The sequence below is a fragment of the Triticum dicoccoides genome, chromosome 1B, assembly GCF_002162155.2.
Source record: "Triticum dicoccoides isolate Atlit2015 ecotype Zavitan chromosome 1B, WEW_v2.0, whole genome shotgun sequence".
Classification (NCBI taxonomy): domain Eukaryota; kingdom Viridiplantae; phylum Streptophyta; class Magnoliopsida; order Poales; family Poaceae; genus Triticum; species Triticum dicoccoides.
The window spans coordinates 221,156,359-221,178,689 of NC_041381.1; the positions used below are offsets into that span (position 1 = coordinate 221,156,359).

Consider the following 22,331-nt stretch of genomic DNA (forward strand, 5'->3'; position numbering starts at 1 on the left):
CTTCCTGCTACTCCTTTTCTTCTTCTTCCTCGCCCTTGCTCCTCCTTACGCCAATGGCGCCTATCCGCCGGTTTTCTGCAGAAGAGAAGGGAAAGGCCCCCCGAGAGGGTCCCGACCCGCTTCCGCCGAAGAAGCGGCCAGTCCTCTGCCGACGAGATGAGGGTACTCGGCAGGAGGCATCGAGGCCCTAGTACGAGCGGCCGCCGCCTGGGTTTCCGCTGCCCTTGTACACCCGAATCGAGGGCCCTGGAGAAGAAGGAGTCGAGCGACACCGACGGTGCCGCCACCAATGCCGGCGAGTTACGGCGGTGCGTGTCGTCCCCCTTGGAGTCCATGCCGAGGGCTCCTCTCGCGAGCTTGTGCTTCACGCCGCCATGCCTCCTCGATCTTGGATTCGCCTTCCTCCGTCCTTCGCCTTAGAGATTCCGCCGAGGGGGCCTCGGGAACTCTGGCTGCAGCACGCCGACTGCAACACCCCTGCGACCGAGGCGGAGGTCGAGGTTGTTGCCCCGGGCAAGGTCTTCCTAACCCGCGGCTGGGGCGAGATCGCCCGGGTCTGCCGGACAGGGGGCTCCCTCGTAATCCATCTCGAATACGATGGCGCCTCCTTGATGTTCTTCAAGGTCTTCGACGCGGAAGGACGCCGACTGGAATGCTACCCCACGGGAGGCGGCCGGGGCATCGGAGTGGCAAGGACCAGGCCCGCCAATCGCTTCCCCAGCAGCTCCTCAGGCAGCAGTGAAGGAGCTGGAGGATCTAGTGACTCCGCCGAGCTACACGTGACTCCGAAGACGAGTGACGACAGCTACGAGCCTCCGAGCTCGCGTCGCTCCCGAAGCAGGGCGGCTGCATCAGGCCGTCGGCGCTGCTGATCTGGATGGGGTTGGCGCCGGCGCCTGATGACCCACTATTGATGATGGCGTCACCTGCAGAGGCGCGCGTAGTTGTTGCTCCTTAGCACCTTTTGTTCCTTGCGAGGAACCGAAATGACACCCCATGGGGGTATGGAAGGTGCCTACCGTGTCTTTTGTGAATTGTAAATCCTTGTCATGAAATGATGCAATGGGCGCGTCCTACCCCGGCTTAGCTCCCCCTTTCTTTCCTCACGAGAGCTTGGTGCTCTACGCTGACAGGTCCCGGTCCCCAGGCAGGCTTCAGCCGTCGCTGGTATGCCAGGTCACGATGCTGTGGTCAAGGCCAGGAGGTGAGCGGCCCAAGGTCCAGTAAGAGCCCTTGAGTCGCGATCCTCAGGAGGTCCCCTTTAGTGCTCAAGCAGCCTCCGCTGGGCAAGAAAGGCAAGCAACGTTGCCGTGACAGAGCCGCAGTAGGCAAGGGTTTAGCGCTGAGTCGATTTAGTTTCGCATGACTTATCTTGTAGGTTCGGAGTGGTTTTCGGCGAAGTGCCGGGCCTGCGTGGCGGCAGCTGGGGTGTTGCTGGGTTAGGTCCTCATGAGCTTCTTCCCTCTTCCCCACACTTTCCTTCATGCTCTACGTCCTCAGGTCCCGGCCCTCGAGCGAGCTCAGCCGCCACTGGTATGACAGGTCGCGATGCCGTGGGTCAAGGCCAAGGGGTGAGGGCTGGAGAGCCAGTAAGAGCCCATGAGTCGTGATGCTCAGGCGCCCCCCTTTTAAAGTGCAAGCGGATCGTGCTGGAGAGAGGGAGAGAAAGCTCGTGACGCCCCCAGCGCTATTCCTGGAGCGGGTCCTGCATACCAATCACGAGGGGAAACAAGGTCTGTCGTTACGGTTGCCAGCCAACCATTGTTCGCTCCGAGGGGGTGATTGGGGCACTGAGGGCCTAGTGAGGTGGCGCCTTGCAGGGCTACCGCGGCCAGAGCTCGGCCACTCAGATTTATCGGCGTTGGAGGGACGGACCCGTACACAAGCGTCGTGCTAGAGCGAGTGGCTCCAAAGGTAGGCGTCAATCGAGCAGGCGATTAAGTCAAGCAGGTTAAGCATGAAGGAGCAAATCCATTTAGATAGATGCAGAAAAAGCGAACGCCATTGGGTCAGGCCCGAGCAGCTTGGGGATAATGCAGCCCGAGGGGCGCCCCCAACAAGGTAAGCAGAGAACATGAGCAAAATGGATACACGCCGCAAGGACGAATCCACGCGACCTGGGAATGATGCAGCCCTGAGGGCGCTCCCAGCTAAAAATGGAACTTTGAAAGATGTCACCTGATACTGTTGGAGATGAAGGGATGCTGAAGTAGCAGTCGACACACGGTGAAGAAGCCGATCCTCACGACTTCCTGTGACCGGGAGCCTCGGGAGGCTCTGGGGGCACAGGTGGATCTTCGAGGGCCATCTCCATCTCCGCCAGGACCGTGCGATGCCTGACCTCCTGAGTCTCCAGAATGCTCCTCAGCAGGCACTGATGAGCGGCGACCGTGTTCTTCAGGCCAAAAGGCATGTGAACGTAGCTGTGAGGTGGTCCCTCGCAACGCCCTACATGTGAAGGCCAGAGGCGCTCCTGAGACGCGGCCCGGTTGAGCCCTGGCAAGTCGATGCAGACGCGCAGCCCACCATCCTCGCCTGGATGGGGGATTGCGGCAGGTAGGCGGCAGCTGCCGCGCACGATTCTTGACTCCTGTAGCTCCTGAGTGTTCCTCGCAATGAACTCTTGAGGGTTTGGCCCTCCTTCCCTCATACCTTCCTGAGGGAAACACACCTTGAAGCACGCCTCCAAGTGGTGCCCGAGCGCCTCCCTCGTGACCTTGGCAAAGTCGGTGGCTCTCCAAGAAAGAGACCCGAGCCCTGCTCGAGGAGGGCATCGGGCGTGCCTTCCTATGCGACAGAGGGAGGCGCCCCCTGAACGGGCGCGGGTCCTAACGCAACGCCTCCGGAGGTACCCGCCTCCCAATGGCTTGGGCCAGGCGAAGCCTTCGTCTTCTTAGGGACTGCCTCGGGAAGTCTTCCACTCCTGTGATCTGGGTCTTCGATTGTCGCGGCTTGGAAGGCACGCTCAAGAGAGCACACCGCATCCCTTTCCTCACAGGTTACTGTGATGACTCCTCCGCTTCCTGGCATCTTGAGGACATTGTAGTCGTGGTGAGTCACTGCCATGAACTTGGCCAGGGCTGGGTACCCGAGGATGGCATTGTATGGCAGGCGAATGTGGGCGACATCGAAGTCAAGGAGCTTGGTGCAGTAGTTGTTGCACTGCCCAAAGGTGACTGGAAGGCGAACCTGCCCTATCGGAACAGTGGAACCATCAGTGACTCCTGAGAAAGGCTTGGTCGGCTGAAGCTGATCATATGGCACTTGGAGATTGTTGAATGTCTCGACGGACAGGACTGTCGGTGTCAAAACCAGCGGATCTCAGGTAGGGTGTCCTGAACTGTGCGTTTAGGCGGATGGTAACAGGAGACAAGGGACACGATGTTTTCACCCAGGTTCGGGCCCTCTCGATGGAGGTAAAACCCTACTCCTGCTTGATTGATATTGATGATATGGGTAGTACAAGAGTAGATCTACCACGAGATCAGAGAGGCTAAACCCTAGAAGCTAGCCTATGGTATGATTGTTGTTCGTGCTACAGACTAAAACCCTCCGGTTTATATAGGCACCGAAGAGGGTTAGGGTTACACAGAGTCGGTTACAATGGTAGGAGATCTACATATCCGTATCGCCAAGCTTGCCTTCCACGCAAAGGAAAGTCCCATCCGGACACGGGAGGGAGTCTTCAATCTTGTATCTTCATAGTCCAGGAGTCCGACCGAGGATGATAGTTCGGCTATCCGGACACCCCCTAGTCCGGGACTCCCTCAGTAGCCCCCAAACCAGGCTTCAATGGCGATGAGTTCGACGTGTAGATTGTCTTCGGCATTGCAAGGCGGGTTCTTCTCCAAATCATGTGTACCTGTTGAATAGCGTCCGGCTTCCTGTGAATGCTGCGCTCCTCGGCTTCCACGCCCAATAATGGTCGTCTTCCACGTGTTGAAAGAATGTGAAAAGTCAGGGTATTTTTACATTTACCCCCCTAGCTGCGCAAATGAGCTGTCTATAAAAGAGGCAAGGATCTAGATCCGAATCGCACCATCATCCCTTCGCGAGCATTCATTAGAGCGCATCTGACAGAAATCCATTCCATCATGGACAGTCGACGCGGCTCCTCCTCTCGCCCTCCTAGCCCTCAGCCTGGAGATTGGGAGAGATGCTCCGTCCCGCACAGTGAGCTAGTGGCGCTCCAAACCAAGGGATTTCTTCCCCCAGCCTTCATGGTCCCGGTTCGAGCCAGACTCGCCACTTATAAGGGTGAAAAGCAAGCGGAGAACGTCCCCAGCCCCTCCAAAGGAGAGCGGGTATGCCTTGTCTCTTATTTGATAAGAGGGCTTGGATTTCCAATTCATCCGTTTCTCCGGGGGCTCCTGGAGTTCTATGGCCTCCATTTGCACAACCTTACGCCTGCCTCCATTTTGCATATCGCGGGCTTCGTGGCCCTTTGCGAGCTATTTTTGGCATCGAGCCTCATTTTGCGCTGTGGAAGAAGCTGTTCTGTCTTGTGCCCTATTCTCAAGAGGGGTCGATATATCAAGTGGGCGGAGCCGAACTATGGCGCATTGCCGGGACCAGATATCTGTCCGGAACCCCGAAGAAGGCGTCCGAATACTGACCTTTGGCATGGTTTTATATAGAAGATGTCCCCCTGCCGGACCCTGTTCGGGTCGGCCTCCCTGAGTTCAATAACGCTCCTTTGAAGAAACGCCTAAGTTGGCGTCCACGGAGCCCTCAGAGGGAAAACGACAGGGACGTCATTTACCTGATGAGCCGGATAAGGTTGTTAGCTCATTCCGGACTGACCATGATGGGAGTCATGGCCATATGCATTATGCGGGGGGTGTAGCTGCTCCAGTATAGAGGCCACCCCATGTGGGATTTCAACGGGGAGGATGATGCCACCCGCTGCGGCCGTAAGGGGCCGGGATCGGTCGCCGATCTGACGAAGATCTTGTCCGCATTGTACAAGGGAGAAGAGGAGGAATTCCTCCGCATCAATCCACAGGGCGGATTTTCGATGAACAATCCTCCAAGCTGGGTAAGCGGACGTTCATTTTTGCCTATCCGAACCGTACTCCCATAGTCAAGTATCTCATTTTGTGATTTTGGCGCAGGAACTGCGCCGGGCCGTAAAGGATATAAACAGCCTGCCTCCACAACTCGAGGATCCGGAATGGTTCCTCGATCCGACCTCCAAAGAGGATCCGGACATATCGGCGAAGCTGATCGATAGGGTTTTCCATCAACTGAGCATCGATAATGCCTTGGTCGCCATTACGGCCGATTACCCCGGAATACTTCCCGCCTCGTAGGTAACTGAGACCGAAGCCCCGATACTTTGAAAATGACCCATCCATGCGTGTTTTCGATCACCGTATACTGATGGTGTTTCGCAGGGGGCGCCCTTGAGGCGGAAGGGCGAGCCCGCGGTGGCTGGCCAACAGGGGGCAGCACGACCCAGCAGGCTAAAAAGAAGTGCGGTCCGGATCGAAACTCCAGTGCAACGGTATAGCGCGTCACCTTACTCCCCGGCTTTATTCCCGCGAGGAATACTAACGCTCGTGCCTTTTCAGGAAGAAGAGCGCTCGCCAGACTGTATCCGGAGAGGTTGCCAATCAGTCCTCTGCTCGCCAGGCTCCAAAGCCAAGTCCAGAAGCGGAGGCGAACACGGGGCGTGCGTAGGATGTTCCTCCGACAGAGGATGCCGACAGGTTATCTGCCACCAATTCCGAGGTGGAGAGTGCCATGAATCACGGGCGCCGCCGGACAGCTCTTCGTGACGCGTGTTTCTCCCCAGAGGCATTGAATGCCTTTAATTCGGGAGATGCGCACCTGCGTGCTGCTCAAAATGGTCTAGCCAGAGCCACGGAGCAGTATGTAAAAGACATACGGGTGAGAAGATTTGACAGTTATATATGCCAGTAGCCCCTGAGACTTGAAATAGTTAGAATAACTGATTTAAGGATCATTTGTTGTGCAGGGTCTTACCGAAAAGAATACCCAACTGTCCCAGGAGCTGGAGGAGTGCAAAGCCCAACTTGAGGCCGCACTAGCCGCAGCGGGGGAAGCCAAATAGACCCCCTCTGGTAACATATGCTTCAAAAAACAAGTAATTTGTGAAGTGCGGCGTGTGCATAAGTCTGACAATAATATTGCAGATGGCGCCGGGATAGATCCGGACAAGCAACAGCTCATGCGCCGGTTAAAGGCTGGCGAGAGTGTGCTTACAAGGGTGAGGCAGGAGAAAAATAATCTCCAAGATGCCAACACCCAGCTGGGTGAGGAACTAAAGGATGATCGTGCCCAGCTATCTGACTCCGTTAAGGAGAATCAACGACTTCGACGTGGCATTTTTAGTAAGTGCTTGAACGAACTTTGAAAAAGTGTTCGGCGAGGAAGTCTTCTAACAGAGTTATGTCTGTAGGTATGCTCACAGGCCGTCCTGCAGAGGAGATGCCCGGTTCTACGGGTGACCTGCTTCCCGAGCTCTTGCAACTGCACAAACGAGTTCGGCAGGTGATGAAAGGCGTCGCCCAGGCCTTGTGGCCATCTGTCTCCCTGCCCAAAGGCCTTGGAGAGCTTGCAGAGAGGCTTCAGGGAGCACAGCAGCGCTTCCGCTTATGGAAGATATCGTCCTGACATCAAGGCGCCCGGGAGGCCTGGGCCATGGTGAAGACGCGGTACACGAAGGCTGACCCAAACCACATGGCCGAGGTCGGACCTGCGGGGCCCGATGGGAAGGAGATCCCTGTGAGCTTAGTGTACGGCCAAGTAGAATTGGCCGCAAAGTATTCCCAACAGGACTGTAAACTAGACAGCCTGCTGGATGGCATTGAAGAGGAATATGCCCAGTCAAGTTGACAATGAAATTTAAGATGACATGAAAAATGCCTTCTAGCCGGATTGTAGATCGTTTGTCATAGCGGACCTTTTCGCGTCAACCTCGGGACCCAATAGATCGGAGTGTGTCCGAATACCCTCGCGATTATATACGAACCGGGGCATGCATGGAGACCAGGCGTAGGGGTCATTAGTGCTTTATCAGACAAGTGCCCAACTAGTTATGTTATGTTACATGGTTAGTAAGAAACATCTTCCAGGGAGAATAGTTCCATTAGGGGTTCCTTTCCCTGGGAGGCATGCCCTAAAGTGCATGTCCGGACTGCGAAAAAAGCAGAAAAATATCTGGGGGCAGATGAATAAATAGGTAAGAAATCGTCTTTTAGTTCATCGACCGAATATTCCCTTAAGAACGCTAGCTTTCGGCTTCACCCAGTCTAAGGTACACATCCGGCTGACCCGGCAGTAACAATCGCAGAGGTGCTCCCTTTACCACCTAGCCGAACAATCGGGAACGTAGGGGTAAGCACAGGAGCCAGGCAACCCAGCTTGGCCAAAACTTAAGTAATATCGATGCATATAATGGTGAATAAAAGGTACATGCGGAAGTGTGACACATGCGTTGGGCATGAAGCCCGTATAAATAAGCTTCTGTTAAAGAAGCCCCCAGGTATAATGAGCACGGATAGTGCGTCAAGTGTGTGCGAACAATGCGAACAAGCTTTCAAAGGCTATAATAGGAAAGGAGGAAGAAGGAGAGAAACAAAAGACAGCTAATATGTAAGATATAGACGGAGGAAGGAGACGAACTCAGAATCTAGCGCTAGGCATAGAATCTTCGGAGACGGGCTGCGCTCCATGGGTTCGGCCCGAGTCGGTTATCCGATGCATCTCGCAGACGGTACGCTCCACCGGTCAGGACTTGGTAAATGATAAAGGGACCTTCCCATTTGGGCTTGAGTTTGTCTTTTTTCTTGTCCGACAAGCGTAGAACTAACTCGCCAACATTGTAAGTTTTGGCCCGCACTTCTCTGCTTTGATATCTTCGAGCTTGCTGTTGATAGAATGCGGAACGGGCTTTTGCCACGTCATGCTCCTCCTCTAATGCGTCCAAACTGTCCTGCCGATCAAGCTCGGCTTCTCTTTCTTCATACATGCGCACGCAAGGTGAGTCATGAATTATGTCACAGGGCAGAACTGCCTCTATGCCGTATACCATAAAGAATGGTGTAAATCCGGTCGTGCGATTTGGAGTGGTTCGCAGCCCCCAGAATATGGAGTTGAGCTCCTCCACCCAGTGCGTGTTAGGTTCCTTAAGGGACCGCACTAATCGGGGTTTGATGCCGCTCATGATTAGACCATTTGCTCGCTCAACTTGACCGTTAGTTTGAGGGTGATGGACTGAAGCATAGTCGAGTTTGATGCCCATGTTTTTGCACCAGAGTTTAACCTCGTCGGCCTTAAAGTTCATGCCGTTGTCAGTGATGATGCTATGGGGGACGCCATAATGGTGTACGACCCCTGATATGAAGTCTATTACCGGTCCGGATTCGGCCGTCTTGACAGGCTTGGCCTCTATCCATTTGGTGAACTTATCCACCATGACCAGTAGGTATCTTTGCTTGTGGGTTCCTCCTTTAAGGGGTCCAACCATGTCAAGCCCCTAGACTGCGAAGGGCCAGGTTATGGGTATAGTTTTGAGGGCGGTGGGTGGCATGTGGATTTGATTAGCAAAGAGCTGGCAACCGACGCATCGTTGGACTAAGTCCTGAGCATCTTCCCGGGCCGTCGGCCAATAAAATCCTGTGCGGAAGGCCTTGCCTACAAGGGCCCGGGCTGCAGCGTGGTGCCCGCCGAGTCCGGCATGAATTTCGGCCAGAAGGTTCCGCCCTTCCTCTTCGGAGATACACCTTTGAAGGACTCCGGTTGTGCTTTTCTTGTAAAGCTCTCCCTCATGGACCTTATAGGCTTTAGATCGCCGCACTATGCAGCGGGCCTCGTTTTTGTCCTCGGGAAGTTCCTACCTGGTTAGGTAGGCTAGGAATGGTTCCGTCCACGGGGCAATGCCTGCCATTATTACGTGGGCTGAGGATGTTACTTCGTTGGTAGAACCGCTGATTGTGTCAGAATGTTCGGTGTCGGGCAGTGCGGTTGGGTCCAGATTATTATTTCCGGATTCCCCCTCCCATAGTACGGATGTCTTGAACAGCCTCTCTAGGAAGATGTTGGGGGAGACGGCTTCGTGCTTTGCGCCAATGCGTGCCAATACGTCTGCTGCCTGGTTGTTATCCTGGGCTATATGGTGAAATTCGAGCCCCTCAAACCGAGCTGACATTTTTAGGACGTCGTTGCGATAAGCTGCCATTTTCTGATCCTTGGCATCGAAGTCTCCATTTATTTGGGATATCGCGAGGTTCAAATCCCTGCGCACCTCTAGACGTTGAATGCCCATGGAGACTGCCACCCGGAGGCCATGTAGAAGGGCCTCGTATTCGGCTGTGTTGTTGGAGTCCGTATAAATTATCTGGAGTACGTATTGAACCGTGTCTCCGGTTGGGGACGTCAGGACGACGCCAGCCCCCAGACCAGCCAACATTTTAGAGCCGTCAAAGTGCATGATCCAGTTGGAATATGCGCCGTACTCTTTAGGGAGTTCGGCTTCAGTCCATTCGGCGATGAAGTCGGCCAAAACTTGCGACTTAATAGCTCACCGTGGCTTATAGGTTATGTCGAACGGGAGGAGATCAATGGCCCATTTGGCAATCCGGCCCGTCGCATCGCGGTTGTTTATAATGTCATTAAGAGGTACTTCGGAGGCTACTGTTATCGAACACTCTTGAAAGTAGTGTTGCAGCTTCCGGGATGCCATGAACACCGCATACGCTATCTTCTGATAATGCGGGTACCGTGACTTGCATGGAGTCAGGACAGTGGACACGTAGTAAACTAGTTTTTGAAGGGGGAACTTGTGTTCGTCCGTTTCTCGTTCGACAATGAGTACCGCGCTTACAACTTGATGAGTTGCTGCGATATATAATAGTATTGGTTCGCCCATGTTGGGCGCATCCAAGACCGGATTTGTTGCCAATATGGCTTTTATTTCTTTGAGTCCGGCCGTGGCAGCATCCGTCCACTCGAAGTGTTTGGTGCGTCGAAGAAGGCGCTAAAGGGGTAATGCCTTTTCTCCTAAACGGGAGATAAAGTGGCTTAAAGCTGCCACGCATCCCGTCAATTTTTGTATTTGTTTGAGGTCCTTTGGGATATCCAATTGTGACAGAGCTCGGATCTTAGCTGGGTTTGCTTCAATTCCTCTATCGGATACAATGAAGCCCAAGAGCTTTCCGGCTGGTACGCCGAAAACACATTTTTCCGGGTTGAGCTTAATGTCATATGTTCGGAGATTATCGAACGTGAGCCTCAAATCGTCTACTAGAGTTTCGACGTGCTTGGTTTTGACGACCACGTTGTCTATGTATGCCTCCACTGTTTTGCCGATCTGGATTGCCAGACATGTCTGAATCATGCGCTGATATGTTGCGCCGGCATTTTTGAGCCCAAAGGGCATTGTATTGAAGCATAATGGGCCGTACGGGGTGATGAATGCCGTTGCGGCCTGGTCGGGCTCTGCCATCTTAATTTGGTGGTAGCCGGACTATGCGTCGAGGAAACACAATGAATCGTGTCCTACGGTAGCGTCGATAATTTGATCGATGCGGGGGAGGGGGAAAGGATCCTTTGGGCAAGCCTTGTTGAGGTCTTTAAAATCGACGCATAGGCGCCAAGATTTGTCCTTCTTTGGTACTATCACCAGGTTTGCTAGCCAGTACGGATGTCTTATATCTCTGATGAATCCGGCCTCCAATAATTTGGCTAATTCCTCTCCCATGGCCTGTCTCTTGGGTTCGGAGAAACGCCGAAGAGCCTGTTTGACTGGCTTGAATCCTTTTATGATGTTTAGGCTGTGCTCGGCCAGCCGGCGTGGGATTCCTGGCATGTCTGAAGGGTGCCAGGCAAAGATGTCCCAATTTTCACGTAGGAATTCTCGTAGTGCAGCGTCTACATCAGGGTTTAATTGTGCCCCAATGGAGGCCGTTTTTGTAGGGTTCGTTGGATGGACTTGGAATTTGACTATTTCGTCCGCTGGTTTAAAGGAGGTGGACTTGGATCTCTTATCGAGTATCACATCGTCCCTATTGACCGTGGAGCGCAGCATAGTGAGTTCCTCGGCCGCTAGGGCTTCGGATAGTGCCTCCAGGGCCAGTGCGGCTGTCTTGTTTTCGGCACGGAGTGCTATGTCCGGGTCACTAGCAAGAGTGATGATTCCGTTTGGCCCGAGCATTTTGAGCTTCATGTACCTGTAATGGGGTATAGCTTGAAAAATTGTGAATGCCTCTCGCCCTAATAGAGCGTGATATCCGCTGCTGAATGGGGCCACTTGGAACGTGACCTCCTCAGACCTGCAATTATCCGGCGTGCCGAACACCACATCCAGTGTGATTTTTCCTGTACAACATGCTTCCCGACTGGGGATTATTCCTCTAAAGGTTGTGCTACTTCACTCAATGCGGCTCCAGTCTATTTCCATTTTTCGGAGGGTTTCCTCGTAAATGAGGTTCAGTCCGCTGCCATCGTCCATGAGTACCTTGGCAAGGCGAAAGTCGTCCAATATTGGACTGAGGACCAATGCTGCTGGTGCTCAGGCTGTTCGGAATTTAGGTTCGTCACTGGCATTAAAGGTAATAGCCGTGTCACTCCATGGATTTATTGTTGCTACTTGGTAGACTTCGGCAAGGCTGCGGAGTGTTCGTTTCCGCATATTATTTGATGCAAAAGTCTCGAAGACTGTTAATACCGTACTGGTATCCTTGGGCTGATGCTCTGGAGCTAGAAGCTCTTCGCCACTTTTGGCCACCTACCGTAGTATCCAACATGCTCTAAGGCTATGAGTTGGAGTGGCGCCCTCTGTACTATGAATTTTGTAGGGTCCATTGAGCCATCCCTCCAGTACGGTTGCATGCCCTATAGAGGGTTTTTGCTTTTTGGTATTTAACCCAGATGCATGTCGATGATGCACCCTTTTATTTCGGACTGGGGTTGTATTCAGGGCCGGGTTGTCCCAAAAATTGATTTCGGTTTTCCAGGCGCTTTCCATCTCACAGTACTTTCATACTATGTACGCCAAGTCAGCAAAGTGTCTAATGTCACGACGACTTACGGCGTTGAGGATTCCCTTGTCCGTGCAATTATTGCGGAAGAATGAAATCGCGTCCTCCTCACGGATAGATCGCTTAAGTTTGGGTGGGCGGGTGGAATTAAATCCGGAACCCCGTCCACTCTACGACTCAGGGGCCAAGAAGTTTCCAAACTTGGAAGCTTGGGTTCTTGGATGTTGTCCAATGCGTCTAGCCCGCTGCCTGACTTTAGGTTCAGGGCTTGAGTCACGTCCTCCCCTTCGCGGGAATCCATCATGGAGGGATCGGGAATCTGGACATAGCTAGTCCTTAAAATAGAGGAAGGGTCACCGTATTGTTCCTCGACCACGACAACATGGTGGGTAGCCTGGGGAGAGTTGATCTCTCTCAGATCGGGTTTAGGTCCAATCTGATCGTAGTCTGTAGCGACTCCCAGCACGGCGATGCGATCCAAAAGCTCGTTCAAGGAAGAGAGCTCCATCGGATCTAACTGCTCGATGAGTTCCGAGCTAATGTGAAGATTGCTTTCAATGACCCGAGAAGTCATCGTCGGCGCGGTGGCCGGACAGGCGGTCATAAGGAAACCACCTAGCCGGAGAGTTTGGCCGATAGCCAAAGCTCCTTTAGCAACAGTGTCGTCTTTAAAGACGGGATGATGCATCCTTCCTGATGGCGACGGCACGGAGGAACTCTCAATGAAAGCACCAATGTCGGTGTCAAAACCAGCGGATCTCGGGTAGGGGTCCCGAACTGTGCGTCTAGGCGGATGGTAACAGGAGACAAGGGACACGATGTTTTTACCCAGGTTCGGGCCCTCTCGATGGAGGTAAAACCCTACTCCTGCTTGATTGATATTGATGATATGGGTTGTACAAGAGTAGATCTACCACGAGATCAGAGAGGCTAAACCCTAGAAGCTAGCCTATGGTATGATTGTTGTTCGTGCTACGGACTAAAACCCTCCGGTTTATATAGGCACCCAAGAGGGTTAGGGTTACACAGAGTCGGTTACAATGGTAGGAGATCTACATATCCGTATCGCCAAGCTTGCCTTCCACGCCAAGGAAAGTCCCATCCGGACACGGGAGGGAGTCTTCAATCTTGTATCTTCATAGTCCAGGAGTCCGGCCGAGAATGATAGTTCGGCTATCCGGACACCCCCTAGTCTGGGACTCCCTCAAGGACGTTGAGTCCTGCTCCGCCATCGATGAGGGTCCTGGTAACTTGCACATTGCTGATGACTGGGGAACAAAGCATTGGGAGGACTCCGGCCGTTGCTACGCACTTGAGCTGATCCGCTGAGCTGAACGTGATAGCGCACACAGACCACCTGAGAGGGAGCGTGGCCTCAAGCTTGGGGAGGACTGCATTCACCTCGCGAGCAAACTGCTTGAAGATGCGATGTGAGGCTGGGGCCTGGGCGCCGCCCAGGATGCGAGCGATTGCGCGCGGCTCCTGGAAGCTCCCAGCCCCCTCGTCCTGGTGCTGGTCTTCATTCCTCCTTGGCGGTGGTGGCAGAGGAGGGAGGCCTGCATTGCTGTGCGGGCGATCCTCACGAGGCTGATCCCTCCAACCTCCCTCGCGAGGCTGGTCCTGCCAATGGTCATCGCGAGGTCGGTCACGCCACCCTTGGCGAGGGCCATGGTCTTCCCATCATCCTCCACCTCTTCCTCCTCCTCGGCCATAGCCCCGTTCGTTGCGCTCGGGGCGTCGGCCGATCCGCCCATCTCGTACGGCCCTGAGCTCTTGGCATTCGTTGGTGTTGTGGATGTGGAGGTCATGGTACACGCAGTACCGGATGCCATTGGATGACTCGGGTTGATCCCTGCCTCTCTTGGTGTCTGGTTCAGCTGAGAGCACAACAGCTCCCTTGCGCTTCACGTCCTTGACCTTGGGCTTCTTCTCTTCTGGATCGGCAACCGGAAGCTCGAGAAGGGAGAGGCGCCCTTCCTCAGCCCTGGCGCACTTGGTCGCCAAGTTAAACAGCTCTAGGGATGTGCACAGGTCTTAATGGATTGCTAGCTCCTCTTTCATCTTGATGTCACGCATGCCATCGGAGAAGGCTGAGATGATGGCTTCCTCAGTCACCCTGGGGATCTTGAGGTGAGCGTTGTTGAAGCACTGGATGTACTTTTGTAGGGTATCTCCTGGCTGTTGCTTTATGCGGCATAGGTCACTCATGGCTGGGGGCCGGTCGCGAGTGTCTTGGAAGTTGGCGATGAAGCGAGTACGCATCTCGTCCCAGGAGGAGATCGTGCCAGGGGCCAGGTTCAGGAGCCAGGTGCGGGCACCGTCCTTGAGCGCCATAGGAAACCAATTCACCATGACCTTTTCGTCCCCGTTGGCAGCTTCGATGCCCAGCTTGTAGAGCTGTTCGAACTCCGTGGGGTCTGCAGTGTCGTCGTAGCGAGGGGGCAGGTCAGGCTTGAACTTGCCTGGCCATGCGACACTGCGTAGCTCGGGGGTGAAGGCGCGGAAGCCTGCGGTGGCCATCGAAGCCCTTTGCTAGTGCTGGGCTTGCTCCTGGAAATTCCCACGCGCCGCCTCTTGGAGCAGCGCGGGGCCTTGACGTGGTGGCGCAGGGATGCGGTCATGGCGCACCGGTGCCAGGAGCACGCGGGCACCTTCTTGAGGGCGAGGGATTTCTTGGCAGCTCCTTTCTTGTTGTGCAGGCGCCGGACGCGGTGGGTCTCGTCCTGGGGCTGCGCGCCTTGGAGCCAAGGCGCCTTCTTGGGGAGGAGGTGGCGGAGGCACCTCTTGATCCACGCCTCCTGCGCAGGATGGAGGGCGAGGCGGCGAGAGAGATGGCATAGGAGAGCCCCCTGCAGCGCTGACGAGCTCGGTGATGCAGGCGAGCCAGTCCTCATAGAGGTTGTCGACGGGACGGTAGTGCAGGAGCTCACACGCTAGGAGTAGCGCAGCGTGCACGTCCGTGGGGGCGCGACGGGTGTGCGATGACGAACCGGCTGGAGTCAGCGACGGGGTGGCGGTGCGGCCTTCCGGCCGCACCGAAGGATGCAGGGACGAGGCCTGCTACTCGTTCCCCGCCGGGCCGGCGGCGGCATTGGCGGCAGGCGACGGGGAACGACGGGGGCGTCCACCGACGGGCGCCGTCTGGGCGACGCGGGTGGCGAGAGCAGCCCGACGCTCGGTGCGAACCCGACGAACGTCAGCCATGGATACGACGGAAGATCACACGCGAACAGCGGAAGAAAGATTCCGGCGCACCCCTACCTGGCGCGCCAAATGTCGGATTTCGGGTCCCGACAGACCCTTGAGGTTCGAACTCTAGGGTGCGCACGAAGATCTTTCCCCTACCAACTCACGTCCCGAAGCCTCGCAAGGAATCTAGGCTAGAAAGAAGAACACACAAGGGACACGAGGTTTATACTGGTTCAGGCCATCATCGTGGTGTAATACCCTACTTCAGTGTGTGGTGTGGTGGATTGCCTCAGGGACTGATGATGAACAATACAAAGGGAGAACAACCTCGCAAGGGGTTGTTCTTGAGCTGGTGCGATGAACTGCTTGGGTGAGTTCAATCGCCTCTCTCTAGTCTACGCGCAATCTGGATCCCATCCCCCTTCTACTGCGGTGGCTAGTCCTATTTATAGAGGGAGGCCCTGGGCCTCTTCCCAAAGAATGAGCGGGAAGGGCGCCAACAATTGGCCATTTTAAAGGGGAACATCTAGTACACTTATCCTGACTAAAGTTGGTCTTCGACTGTCAAAGACTCTGGCGGTGACGCTGTCCTGGGCTCCACGATGACTCCCATCCTGCCATTCTGCTGGTCTTGGTCTTGTTGCACAGAAACGGTAACCTTTGCCTAACGCCTTGGCATGTGCTTGCCCCCCTTGCACCAAAGGGGAAACAAGGACACTGCGCAGGCCAGCGCCCGCCTGGTGCCCGCCTAGTCTCGATCGTCATGGCTTGCGTCACGGGCTCCTCTCGAGGTGCCCTACCTTGATCTCTCCGCCTCCTCACAAGCCTGCCTGATGAGGCTGCTCTTGAGGAAGCTTCCTGTCGTCCGCCCCGTGAGGCTTGGCCCCTCGCGAGGGTCTTGAGCTTGAGCTGATGAAGCTGGGCTGCACTGGGCCCCCACTTGAGCCACGTCGCAGGCCGCAGGCAGGCAAGTCTGGGGACCCTCGTTACCAGAACGCTGACATCCTCTGCCATGGGGCCGACGCCGCTCACGACTTCCTCAAGTGCATTGACCAAGTAGGAAAGCAGCTGGGCGGGGCCGTCTTTGTCGGTAGCCAGCGGCTTCTCCAGGCCCTTCTCATAGAGTGTCTTCAGCGCCGTGTGAGACCTCTCCTCAAGGAGTGCGAAGGCCACGCGGTCCTCGGCCAGGACCTTCGCCTTGGCGTCCAGCTTGGCCTTCTCCGCTTTCACCTTCTGCACCAGCGTCTCCAGCCGTCCGCGCTCAGTGGTCTGCACCTCCGCCAACCGCGTCAACTCGACGTCGCGGTCCCTGACGGCGTCCTCCCAAGCCTTCATCTTTTGCTTCTCCACCTGGCAGCCACAAGCCTCTTCAGCGTGCTTGTCACGCAGATCCTGTAGCTCGGCCTCCAGTACCTTGCGGCGGTCCTGGGCGGCCGCGGCATCCTTCAGCGCTGCCTCGCGAGCAGGTGCGACTTGGGTAGCAGCCTGCTTCTCCTTCTCAGAGGCTATCGCGGCCCGCCCCAGTGCTGCTCGGACATAGGCATCAGAATGAAGGCAGACGAAAACCAGCTCTAGGCGCCCGGCTACTAGATGGGAGTTGGCGCCCTGGAGGTCTTCTCATAGCTGGACCATCCCAGAGAGGGCATGCTCCAAGACATCGGAGGAGGTAGAAGAACCAGAAACCAGCAGCGCAGAAGGAGGAGGCGGCAGCATAACCACGCTCGGAAGACTGGGGGCTCCTGAGCCTTGGCTACCTCACCAGCAGCATCAGGCATCGGCACCTCCGGAGCTAGCAGGGCCATGGGGGCTGGGCCCCCACCAGGCCGCTCCTCCAGGCCTCGTGAGGATGACCAGGCAGGAGAGGTGCGCACGTCGTCGCCTCCCCTCCCCACGGATGAAGGAGCAGCCGCGGCAGATAAGTCTTCCCCAGACGGAGTCACCGCGTCCCCCTTCCTCTTCTTCACCGCAGCTGGCAGCCTAACCAACCGACGGGGAACGTTAAGCTCAGGTAGCATAATCAAGAACAGGATGGAGCACGGACACTTACTGGTCTACCGCGGCGTAGTTCACCGCCCTCTTGCCGAGCTTGAAGCCCGAGAGCCTCAAGGCTCGGGGCGCAGCCGCAAGGGCTCCAGGAGCAGGGGAAGGTGCAGCAGAAGGGCTGGAGGCGGCTCCTGGGCAGAAGTGGCCTCTCGGGAGATCAGTGCCGACCTGCCCTTCTTCGGGATCACGGGCGGATCCTCCTCCTCCTGTGTGGTGTCGGCCTCGTCGTCGTCTGGCAAGGTGCGGAGGATGTCGGCCCTGTGCGGGAGAGAAGTCTCCCACGTCCCCTCAAAGGTCGCCTCCGAGTTGCGCTCCTCTTCTTCTCCTTCTTCTTCTTCCTCTCCTCCTCTGCGGGAGTCGCTCGAAGACACGTCCACCGGCGTCACCGCCCCCTGGACCACAGGGAGCACTGCCGGCACCAGGCCGCGTCCGTCAAAGGTGGGCATAGCAGCCACCACCTGTGCCCTGTCCTCGCAGAGGAACAAGGGGGTAGGGGCCCCAGCCGGACACTCCTGGTCGTCTCCGACCAAGAGGCAAAGAGCTGAGGCCATCTCATCATCGGCCAAAGCTGCTGGATTCAGGCGAAGCTTGTCGTTTGCGTCCCCGAGCATCCATAGGGGGCGTGAGTGTGCCTAAAGCGGAGCCACCCACTGCGTCAGGAACTCCCTCAAGAGCACGGCCCCCATCAGCTTCGCCGCCTTTGCGTTGGCCTGCTTCAAGTCAGCTTCATCCTCTCCAGCACCAACTTCGCCCTGATCGTCAGCAAGCTTCGCGCGAAACCACCCTTCGTTAGGCTGGGGCACCTCCGTTGGCAGCGTCAACCGGGGGTGGACACACTTGGCATCCATCATGACCCACTTGCTCCGAAAGTTGTCGGCCCTCTTCTCAGCCTTCGAGATTGCTGTCGGTGTCAAAACCGGCGGATCTCGAGTAAGGGGTCCCGAACTATGTGTCTAAGGCTAATGGTAACAGGAGGCAGGGGACACGATGTTTTACCTAGGTTTGGGCTCTCTCGATGGAGGTAATACCCTACTTCCTGCTTGATTGACCTTGATGATATGAGTATTACAAGAGTTGATCTACCACGAGCACTACTGAAAATCTGGCACACCATCTGCCATGGCAGATGGCAAAGGCATGGTCGGTGGATGGCAAAGGCTTTGCCATCTGCCAACAGATGGCAAACAGTTCGTCTGAAACCCTACCGGTAAAGGCTTCTTTGCCATCTGTTGGCTGATGGCAAAGAGCCTGTGGCTTTGCCATCTGCTGGCAGATGGCAAAGCCTCTTAACAGGGTTAGCCCCGTTAGAAGGCTAACGGCATACTTTGCCATCTGCCAGCAGATGGCAAAGGCTGCAGGCTCTTTGCCGTCTGCCAGGAGATGGCAAAGGCTGAATGCTTTGCCGTCTGCCAGCAGATGGCAAAGAGATTTGCCATCTGCTGTCAGATGGCAAAGAGCCCAAATAGGCCAGGCCAAATGTTACATGTAGATGACACGTGGCCTCTTTGCCATCTGCCAGCTGATGGCAAAGCTCTTTGCCATCTGCCAGCAGATGGCAAAGTGACTATATTGCCTCATTTAATTTTGTTTTTTCTTATATCAATTCATTTTCACATAAATCAAACACAAATATATTTATATGACCAATATAGCATATTCAACACATATTACCAATAGTCATGAACACATATGTATCCAACACATGTTACCAATAGTAGCAAGTTTCATCCATACATATACATAGTTTCATCAATATTACACAGTTTCATCTATAGGTAGCAAGTTTCACAAGGTCAAAACAAAAACTAAATACAAGCACTCCATCAACCCAAGCTTCCGTGATCTTAAGCAAATCTGTAAAATGGAAAAGAAGAAAGTTAGAAGAAGAAGACTAGAAGAAGAAGAAGACTAGAAGAAGAAGATTATTATGATGCAACTAAAATGTGAAGATTATTATGATGCAACTAAAATGTGAAGATTATTATGATGCAACTTATATCTGTAAAATAGGTCATTTTGGAGCTAAGTATGGTTATTATGTCATTTTTGAGCTAGCTAAGCATACTAAGTCATTTTGGTGTAAAACATGCTAAGGTCATTCTAGAGCTAAGTAAGTTTATTATGTCATTTTGGAGCTAGCTAAGCATGTGAAGTCATTTAGGTCATTTTGGAGCTAATTAAGCTTATTATGTAATTTTTTAGCTAGCTAAGCATATTAAGTCATTTTGGAGGAAAAATGCTAAGTATAGGTCATTTTAGAGCTAGCCTAGGTTGAATAGGTCATTTTGAAGCTAAGTAAGGTTATTATTTCATTTTGGAGCTAGCTAAGCATATGAAGTCATTTAGGAGCTAAAATATGTCATTTCTTAAGCATACTATATCATTTTAGAGCTAGCTAAGCATATTAAGTCATTTTGGAGGAAAAGATGCTAAGTATAGGTCATTTTAGAGCTATCCTAGATTAAATAGGTCATTTTTAAGCTAGCTAAGCATATTAAGTCATTTTGGAGGAAAAATGCTAAGTATAGGTCATTTTAGAGCTATCCTAGGTTAAATGCTAGGTTGTATTTCTTTACAGAGGGGGTACTAGTCAAAGTCAACCAATTTCGTCATGTCATGGTGAGCTGCACCGTGAGCAGTACATGGCTCTACCTATCAAAACAAGAAAACATACTTCTTGGACCCTGAAAACAACGGACAGCGGTTCTTCCACTTGAAATCAACACCATGGCTCACAGGCAGAATACTGGCAGTAATAATCAAAGAAACTATACAAGGAGTTGTTTCGATTCCACAACAAGGATCAAAACATGCACAACCATGTCTTATGTTGCAACTGAACAACACATACTACAGACATCAAAACCAGCAGATTGACAGGTTAGAGTCAATCCCACCATCTCATTTACTCCTCCCTTCCCTTGAGAAAAACAAAATTCTTTACAAATATAATAGCCAACACATGGAATATATTTGTTGTGCTCTAAGCATCTCAACTCAGCGCCAGTAGTGATGGCACAACACACATACCTTGGTTTTTACATGCTCTTTCTCCTTGACATCCTTGTTATACTTGTCTTTGTGGAAGTCCATGATCTTGCAAGTAGGATGGTCCTATTTCCGATGGACCTGCATGGGCGGCGACAAGATAACCATGAGAAATGGAAATGCTGACAGTCGCGCACAAACAATCGAAGAAGAATCTCAAGAAAATGCTAAAACTTGGGCTCAAACAATTGAAGAAGGAAATGCAGCACTACCTCAACCAGGTGCAAGCCCATCCTGGATACAACTTTATGCCCTCGGTACAACATTATGATCTGCAAAGTTGAAACATGATATGTGAAAGCCTATGATCTTGCAAATCAACAATATAACATGTTTGTTAACGCACAACAAGGAAGCTTCAGTTCAAAATTATATGATGTCGCACACTTTCAAACGTGGCTCTGTTCTAAGCATTCCAACTCAGCTTCAGTTGTGGTGTGACGACAAATTTACCCAAGCAGGATGATTTTATCACATACCTTGTTATTTTAGACGATCTTTCTCCATGGCATCCTTGGTATACTTGTCTTTGTGAAAGCCTATGATCTTGGAAACAGGAGGGCCTGATTTCCCAAGGACCTGCACATGCGGTAACGAGAAAACCATGAAAACAGAAATTCCGACAGTTGCGCACAAGCAATTGAAAAAGAATCTCAAGAAAATGGCAACACTTGGGCACAAACAATTGAAGAAGAAGGAAATGCAGTGGTACCTCAACTAGGTTCAATCCCATCCTAGGAGCCATTCAAAGACATCCTGGGCACTACATCATGCCCTGCAAAAAATAAGAAGCATGCCATGTTCAGCATCTGAATGTTGAACCGAGCAGGTTCAGGTTTGTGCAATCCCGTGTCAAACTCCCTAGTAGATGCATTGATAGTTGTACATTTGATATATGGTTAATTTAAAGTGATCGCCATCACCAAAAAAACAAATATTTTAGGTGAGTTAAACAGTGCAAATCACAGTGGACACATGAATCATGCAGATGTGATCCTACCACTTCACTTGTCCAAACTTAAGATGATGACTACACACAAACACACACACGCACACGCATATGCTTGGTTGTTGCCAAGTAACCAAGCAAGTTCTGGTTTTATTTTTTTTCTTGATAAATCTCCTCCTAAAAGAAAATAGCATGCCAACTAATTTACTTGGTACATGCAATGCTTGAATACAAATATCCCTCCGGTGAAACTAAATGAGGGAGAGGAAAATTGGGTGGTTTGAGTCGCAAACTACACAACCTTAGGAACCATGAGCTGCACATCATTTAGCAAATGAGTTGAGGCTAGTGCACTGTGCCATGGATTGCAATTTGCAGAAATTGGACTAGAGCAGAGGAGTGGTAAGAAGGAGAGAAGAGTAGGGGGCAGTTACCTTGTGCGGTGCCCCGTCGTGGTCGAGCTCAATGTACCGGTCCTCATCCTCCCCTACATCATGGTCATCCCCGTCCATAGAGGGTGCCTTCCTGCTGCAAGGAATTGAAGAACGCAAATCAGTCACACTGGAGCAAGAGAGGACACATACACACAAGCATAAAAGCAGTGAATAGCCAGTTGTTCCCTGGATCGATGGCCATGAAACAGAGCAGAGAGCAGCATGGTGTGGTAGAGAAAGGAGAGGAGATGTGGTATGTAGCTCACCGTGGCGGTTTGCGCAGTCAATGCCGAATAACAGCGCGTCCCCCCTCCGTGGGTTGCGACCTTGACTGGCAGGCATGATCAAGTGAGGCCCTTGTCCTCTGCTGTAGGGATGAAATCTTTCCTGCTGCACAAGAAGAGGATTAATCTTGAGTTCAAATCATAAAACAAACAAATCTTGCCGCCTCCACGCAGGGGAGGGGCCGAGGTTGAGACGGGAAAATCTTGCCTGCTCTCATATGAAATGAGAAGAAGGGGAGCCTTGGCGCAGTGGTAAAGCTGCTGCCTTGTGACCATGAGGTCATGGGTTCAAGTCCTGGAAACAGCCTCTTACAGAAATGTAGGGAAAGGCTGCGTACTATAGACCCAAAGTGGTCGGACCCTTCCCTGGACCCTGCGC

At 53.2% G+C, this 22,331-nt stretch overlaps 1 long non-coding RNA gene across 3 annotated transcripts; it reads right to left on the reverse strand.

The window, feature by feature from the left end:
- Positions 1 to 19,036: 19,036 nt before the first annotated feature.
- LOC119329076 lies at positions 19,037 to 22,055 on the reverse strand. 3 transcript variants are annotated; one of them, XR_005159282.1, is made up of 7 exons: positions 21,935 to 22,055; positions 21,669 to 21,762; positions 20,998 to 21,060; positions 20,765 to 20,864; positions 20,498 to 20,557; positions 20,268 to 20,366; positions 19,037 to 19,091 (listed from the first exon to the last, which is right to left on the reverse strand). It is a non-coding gene; the product is annotated as an uncharacterized LOC119329076 (long non-coding RNA). The 3 variants fall into 3 exon arrangements; XR_005159283.1 differs by lacking the exon at positions 19,037 to 19,091 and adding an exon at positions 19,713 to 20,157; XR_005159280.1 differs by lacking the exon at positions 19,037 to 19,091 and having other exon boundaries at positions 19,713 to 20,366.
- Between the last annotated feature and the right edge of the window lie 276 nt (positions 22,056 to 22,331).